Below are 6,079 nucleotides of genomic sequence, written 5' to 3'. Positions count from 1 at the left end.
TGTTAAATATCCAGTCTATAAACTTTAGCAACTGTTCTGATATCCTCAGGAAATTTTTTAAATGTTCTTTTGCAAATAAAATATGAAAGTGAAATGGGGACTGATTGTAAAGGTGGCATTATGAATAAATCAAAAAACTATGAATGGTCCTTTATCCTCAGAAAGAAATCAGCCCACACAAAGCACCCCTGCCCTGGCATGGTCAGTTGTGCTGCACAGACCTTCGGAGCTGAAAGCCTCTTCCGGACATTTAGCACGCGCCGCTAACACGCCACAAGAGAAGCTAATGTTCCCTTCCAACGTGGCAAATTTGAAAAAGCATGTTCCTCACAGCTGTCACTTTACATTTTGGAAAAATGTAGTCACCCTTTTTCCCAGCCAAGGTATGAGTGAGGAGCAAAATGTGTGACTCCAGCAGCCACCGGCATAGGTGGTGAAGACAGAAAAAGCAGAGGGCCATGGACACTGGTGAAAACTGTCTCTGGTTTGCAAATCCATTCTCTCACGAAATTCCCCCATGTCCTAAATGTCCAAATTCTTCACCTCCCATGGGTCTTCTCCTCAAAGGTGCCCAGGCTGAATATTACCTCCCTCCCTCTCTATCCTTCATAAGACCCTTCCCTCCCTCCTTTCTTAGGCCACAGCAGCCAGGTAAAGGTTATTTTTATCCCATCATTTGGACCCCAAGGAGCCCATGTTTATGGTTTCAACATGTATTTATCAAAATTAACTTTATCTTCCAGAGCAAATCCCATTAAATCAACTCTACGCCATGTTCAATGTTCTATACAGCACAAACTGTTCCTAATTTTTTAAACATTTATTTTTGTATTTTACCAAAATTTTTTTCATTTGAATTAACTCTCTTCCTTCTGCATTTTGAAGTAAAAATTTGACTTATCAATTTTTGTGCATAAGTTTTACCAAGCTTCCTTCTTCCACTCTGCCTAGACCTTGGTCTAGCTAATTGCTATGTTTCCTTCAAAATGCAACTCAACTCTTATTACAAAGCTGTCTTTGTCCCCCCCTTGACCTGATTAGCAGTTGACCTTTTGCCCCTCCCTGCTTCCATCCCATCTTGAGGACACTGAGTCTTTCTCAGTGTCTGCAACCTAACAAGTACCCGATAAAGTTAGCTGGACAAATGAGTGTGCTCAAACATCCATTCTCTACCAAAACTTCTTTAGATTTCACCAGTATCCTCGCCTTCTGTTTACCTTACTTCCTTTTTTTCCCTCATCATCTATGGAGTAGTCTTCCCATCACTCCCAATCTGTTACTATGTCCCAAAGGATGGTGTTATGGGTTGAATTATGTGCCCCACAAAATATGTTTTGTAAATCCTAACCCCTATACTTGTGGTTATAATCTCATGTGGGAATGGGTTTTCTTTGTTATGTTATGTAATGTTAATGTAGGATGTGCTTTAAGTCACCCTCTTTTGAGATATAAAAGAGCAGATTAAGTAAGCAGTTGAGGAGAAGATAGATGCCACACAACATGAGATCTCCAAGGAATCAAGAAATAGAAGCTGAAAAGAGAGAAGGACTTTCCCCATGGCCACCAGAGAGAGAAAGCCTTCCCCTAGATTCAGTGCCCTGAATTCGGACTTTTAGCCTCCTAAGCTGTGAGATAATAAATTTCTGTTTATTAAAGCCATCCTCTTGTGGCATTTCTGTTAAAGCAGCACTAGATAACTAAGACAGATAGCAAGGAGAAAAGATGCCATTTTAAGCCTGCAACCCGATAGCAAAAACAGAGAAATGTTCACGCCCAGTAATTTCCTTGTGTAAAACCTTTTAATAGCTTCCCCTTACTCCAGATTTGAAATCTCAAAGCTTCACCATGGTCAGCAAATCCTATGTGCCCTGGACTCTTCCACCTCTCTAGCTTCGTTTCATCTCACTTGCCCCCAGAGATTTGGTCACAAAGGGTTCTCCAGACTTCAAATGCACAATGCTCCTTATAACATTTCTCCTCTTCTTGAAACCCTGTCCTACCCCTACACTCCTTTACCTGGATGACACCTATTCTTGCTTCAGGTCTTAACTAGTTGGCTAGGTTAGGCCACTCTCTTATAAAAGCTCATTGATACTACTAGTTCTTTTTGTTGTAAATTGCAAACTCCATGCAACCCTATGCATAACATAATGAAATGTTGCCTGATCCTGTGCCATTCATGATCACTGGCATATTTGAGTCCATTGTTGTGGCTATTGTGTAGCGCCTTCCAACCTAGAGGCTCTCCTTCCAGCACTATATTAGATAATACACTTTTGTGATTCATAGGGCTTTCATTTGCTAATTTTCAGAAGTAGATTACCAGGCCTTTCTTCCTAGTCTGTCAATATGGGAGTTTCACTGAACCCAGTCCACCATGGGGAACATTGCTGGTATTTGAAATACCAATGGCACAGCTTCCTGCATCATAGCAACACACAAGCCACCACAGCAGGACACACTGAGAGACAGATGGTGGCTAGTTCTAATTAGAAGTATAAAAATAATGATTTGTGAAATTGGGCTGGGATGCAGTTAATGTCTATCTCTTTGATTAAACTACAAAAGCTCCAAAACAGCAAGGGCAATGTTTGTCTTATTGTTTGCAATACTCATAGCACTTAGAACAATGTTTAACACAGAGAAAGAGCTCAACAGATTTTGCTGGGTAAATGCAAGTTGATCCAGTGAATGTAAAGCCATCTGGAAGGACTTCCTTGGGATAGTGGCTTGTCATTCTCCCCACAAGGGTGATCAAAATCATGTGGGCTCTGCTGGTCCTGAGACAGCCCCTGAAGACCACAGAAGAGACCACAGAGACGGGAATGCTAGACAGTGTTATAGTCACTCTTCCAGTAGGAGGGGAAAAAGGAAAGGGGCAGTAGGGGAAGCCCTGGAGCCTGAGAGTCCAGTGGGGATGACCAAAGCTGTATTGCTGGCAGAAGGCACTACCAATCATAAATCCACCAGGACAGCTGGGCCAGAGTGTCTGAAAGGTCTGTATTTTCAACCTCACAAGACAGAGTCTGAAGGAAACTTACTGCTTAGGGGGCTCTCAATGTTTTTTTGATATCTCTATATTCCCCACATGTACTGCCTTCAAGGGCTCATAATCTAGCCATAGAGACCCTCTTTGTATCTCCCACTCCAACACAGACACACAAAAAACCTAGTCTAGAGCCTGGTGAGAAAAAAAAAAAAAAAAAACATGCCATCAAGTCAAATGACTCATGGTGACCCCATATGTCTGAGTAGAACTGAGCTCCATAGGGTTTTCAAAGCGGTGACCTTTCAGAAGCAGATTGCCAACCCTTTCTTCTAAGGCACCTCTGGGTGGGTTTGAACTGCCAACCTTTCAGTTAGTAGTCGAGCACATAACCATTTGTGTCACCCAGGAATTCTTCAGGTCCCCACAGGATTGAAGTTTGCTTAGATTGGCCAAGAGAAAGAACAGGGACTTGACTAGTAAACAAAATCAACCAAAACACAGGGATCAATAGGGGGTTACTATAGTAAAATTTAGGAAAAAAATACTAGAGCCACAAAATTAGCTACAGACACACTAAAAAGTTCAGCACAAAAGTTAGTTTTTAGAAAATAGATCTATTAAGAGTAGGAATAACTTTCACCGTCTTGAAACAACATAAGAAATCTCCAGGAATGAAGAGAGATCCCTGAGCAGAACCTTTATTGCCTTGGGTGGGGGGCAGGGCAGGAGAAGAGATCCAAAGTTCAGGCAGCAACAACCTAAATAACCATCGACAGATGAATGAATAAACAAAATGTGGTACATACTTACGATGGAATACTACTCAGCCAGTAAGAGAAATGAAACCTTGGTACATGCTGCAACATGAATGGAGCTTGAAGACATTATGCTGTGTGAAATAAATCAATCACAAAAGGACAAATATTGTATGGCTCTACTTGCATAAAAAGACAAGAAAAGGAAAATGTGTAGGACCAAAGTTTATTAGTGGTTACCAGGAGTGTGAGGATGAGAGAAAGGGGGGTTAACAGTGATGGAAAAATTGCATTGATTGAGGGTAGGGCTGCACCGCTGATTATTATAATCGCTGTCAATAAGTTGTACACCTGTAAAAAGTTGAATTGGCAACGTTCAGGCAACATTTTTGCTGTTGTTGTTCTTAGGTACCTTCAAGTTGATTCTAACTTGTAGCAACCCTATGTACAACAGAATGAAACGTTGCATGGTCCTGTGCCATCCTCACAACGCTTGCTGTGTTTGAGCACTTTGTTGCAGCCACTGTGTCAATCCATCTCTTTGGGTGTCTTCCTCTTTTTCACTGACTCTCCACTTTACCAAGCATGATGTCCTTCTCCAGGGACTGGTCCATCCTGATAAACATGTCAAAGTATGTGAGACAAAGTATCGCCATCCTCACTTCTAAGGAGCATTCTGGCTATACTTCTTCCAAGACGGATTTGTTCATTCTTCTGGCAGTTCATAGGCTTCGTGGTCAAAAACTGAAGTATTCTCCATCTGATGGTTTCTGTTTTCAGTGTAAAACAGGAAATAAAACCAACTGCAGCTATTGAAAAGGAAATGGTAAAGCTACAGATTTAAGAATTATGATAGATTTGAAATAATACTGAAAAATAGAACAAGGAAGTGATGAAGGAAATAGAAGGACCTCTGGACAGTACTAAGGGTTGTTGTAAAGATTAAATGAGACAATACATGTAAAGTACACAACACTGTGTGGATCATAACAAATGATAGCTCACATTGTGAAGAATGGGAATTCCAGAACACTTTAATGAGGCATGAGGAACCTGTACATAGACCAAGAGGCAGTTGTTTCAATAGAACAAGGGAATGCTGGGTGGATTAAAATTAGAAAAGGTGTGTGTCAGGGCTGTATCTTTTCACCATACTTAGTCTATATGCTGAGCAAATAATCCCAGAAGCTGGACTGTATGAAGTAGAATGGGGCATCAGGATTAGAGGAGGACTCATTAAAGACATATGATATGCAGGTGACACAACCTCACTTGCTGAAAGTGAAGAGGGCTTGAAGCACTTATTGGTGAAGATCAAAGACCACAACCTTCAGTAGGGATTACACCACAAGATAAAGAAAACAAAAATCCTCACAACTGGGCCAATAAGCAACATCATGATAAACGGAGAAAAGATTGAAGTTGTCAAGGATTTCATTTTACTTGGATCCACAATGAACACCCATGGAAGCAGCAAATAAGAAATCAAACTATGTATTGCATTGGGCAAACGTGCTGCAAAAGACCTCTTTAAAGTGTAGTAAAGCAAAGATGTCACTCGCACTGTGATGGTTAAGATTGTGTGTCAACTTGGCTGGGCCATGATTCTCAGTGTTTTGGCAGTTGTATAATGTTGTGTTCACTTCTTTGTTGAAATTTGATATGCGGTCACCCCCATGATGGAATCTGCTGAGTAGTGCCGGTGGGGGTGGGGCCTGTGGTGGCTCACCGCCCTCTCAGCCTTCATCTCTCTGCCTTCCGCCGCCTACTTCCTTCCTGCTCACCTTGCAAAGGCTGTTGGCTTGTTCTGGATCCACCAGCTGTCTCTTGTCTGACCTCTGGTTCTTGAGACTTGAGCTAGTATCTTACCTGTCCATCTTGGGATTCCCAGATCTTCATGGCTTGCCTGTCTTGGGTTCACCAGCCCCTGCAGCTAAGTAACTCAGGAGAAACCTTGTGGTCTTGCCTGCTGACCTCAGGGATTCCTCGACCATCACAGCCTGTGAGCAGGAGCCCTGCTCTCTGACCTGCTCATCTTGGGTTCATCAGCTTCTGTGGCTCCATGAATTGGGAAAGGCCTCTATCCTGATCCAAGGGCTTGAGATGCTCCAACCCCTACAATCGTGTGAGCTGTTTCCTTTATATAAATCTCTATATATACATTTATACACTTTATAGGTTTTGCTTCTCTAGAGAACCCAGCCTAAGACAGTCACCTTGAGGACTAAGGTGCACCTGACCCAAGCCATGGTATTTTCAATCGCTTCATATGCATGCAAAAGCTGGACAATGAGTAAGGAAGACTGAAGAAGAATTGATGTATTTGAATTATCAT

Source organism: Elephas maximus, chromosome 19, assembly GCF_024166365.1.
Source record: "Elephas maximus indicus isolate mEleMax1 chromosome 19, mEleMax1 primary haplotype, whole genome shotgun sequence".
Taxonomy (NCBI): Eukaryota; Metazoa; Chordata; class Mammalia; order Proboscidea; family Elephantidae; genus Elephas; species Elephas maximus.
The sequence above is the reverse complement of the archived record's forward strand: the minus strand, read 5'-3'. Positions refer to the sequence as shown.